Genomic DNA, 1,684 nt, shown 5'->3' on the forward strand with positions numbered 1-1,684 from the left:
TGACTTCCACAGAGATTTGGGGCTTAGTATCTTTCTCCCACTCTTACCTTGATTTGCCACCTGTATACTTGGATCTCTTGTTTTTAGGTGTATGTTCTGTGCTCATTGCTGCTCCCCCGTAATAAGTGCCAAACATTCACACTTCTCTTAATTCAAATCCCTCCTCAAAACAAACCGCTTGGACACAGGTTTTCAAAAATGTACTGCAGCAGGGCTCTGTGTGGGGCCCCAGACCTCTGTGGGAGGAAGGAGGGGCTAGTTCCAAGCCTTGGTGGTGAGGAGGGGAGGGCTGGCTTGTGAAACAGTGGGGAACCGCCTCACAGCACTCACCGGTGGCGTGGCTGGGGCCGGGCTACTGCATTTCCCGCCACTAGTGAGTGCTGGCCCAGCCTTGCTGCATTCCTCAGGGATTGGGGGGGGGGGGGAGGAGAAAGGCTTTTGGGAAGGGGTGGAGTGGGGGCCATGCTGGGGCAGAGCAGGGTCGGGAAGAGACAGAGCAGGGGCTGGAGAGCACACAGCTGCACGGGGCAGCAGGAAATCCCGACACAGCTGCATACTTTGCATATGGGTAGGGACAGCCTTGTACTTCAGGTAGAGAGAAAAACAGTGGCTCTCTGCTACTTTGCGCAGTGGCAGTTACATAACCATGAAGTTAATCTGAGTGTGATTATTGCTAGTTGAAAACTTTTCCCAATAGCCTGGTGTCACAGCCATTATGGAGTGAGCCACTTTTCAGCCTGTCTTGAAGGTGAATTTGCAAATGAAGTTTGGTTGGACCAGGTAAACATCTTCTTCATATACGTGATTTGTCGGCTACACTAGATGCAAAGTTTCTTTCTTTCTTGTTTTTTTTTTTTTCCTTCAAATTATCTTGGTTTAAAACATGTTGGCTAATAGGTTTTTAAACATGACCTGTTTTCCTAGTCTGCACATGGTTAGGATTACAGTTCCAGCAAAATCTTGAGGTAGAGGTATGGTATTAGGCACCGGAACGGACCTAATGGACCTAGAGATCTGGGGAGTGGCTCCTCAGCTGGTGTGAATTGTCTGACTTCTACTGAGGTCAGTGGAGTCGGGACAGTTTACACCAGCTGAGGATCCATGCATTGGGTTCTAGTCTCATCTGTTCCATGTGCTTTGAGACCCTGGGGCTTCACCTCTCTGTGATTGTTTCCTTTATCTATAAAGTTGAAACACTGGCAGCTCCCTGCCTCATGGAAAGGTGTGCAAGGCTCAGTTCTTCACTGTTTGCCAAGTGCTTTGAGATCTATTGATGGAAGACGCAGTAGAAAGCACAAAGTGTTGTTATTATTAGCACGATACTATGTACTCGTGTATCCAGTAAAAGATCAGCCTTTAGCCAGTTGAAAGGTCTGAGGTTCTCTGTCTATCTTAGATATTTATCTGGGCTCCTCACAGTCATTAATGTGGTTATCCTCCCAATACCCATATGAGGTAGGGCAGTGCTATTAGCTGCATATTGCAGTTGGGAAACTGAGGCACAGAGAGGCTGACTGACTTGTCCAGGGAGTCGGTGGAGGAACAGGGACTCGAACCTTGGGCAATCAGGTCCTAGGCTAGTGCTTGTACCATTGCCTATGCAGGGCCGGCTTTAGGGCATGCGGGGCCTGATTCGAAAGAGCTGCCGCAGACAGTGGCAGCGATTGAGCTGCCGCCGAAGATA

The 1,684-nt window shown here is 49.0% G+C and overlaps 1 non-coding gene across 1 annotated transcript; it reads left to right on the forward strand.

Moving 5' to 3' along the window:
* Positions 1 to 618: 618 nt before the first annotated feature.
* LOC116826546 (U4 spliceosomal RNA) lies at positions 619 to 752 on the forward strand. The gene has a single exon (XR_004374097.1). It is a non-coding gene; the product is annotated as a U4 spliceosomal RNA (small nuclear RNA).
* The last annotated feature ends 932 nt before the right edge of the window (positions 753 to 1,684 follow it).

The sequence above is a fragment of the Chelonoidis abingdonii genome, chromosome 2, assembly GCF_003597395.2.
Source record: "Chelonoidis abingdonii isolate Lonesome George chromosome 2, CheloAbing_2.0, whole genome shotgun sequence".
Classification (NCBI taxonomy): Eukaryota; Metazoa; Chordata; order Testudines; family Testudinidae; genus Chelonoidis; species Chelonoidis abingdonii.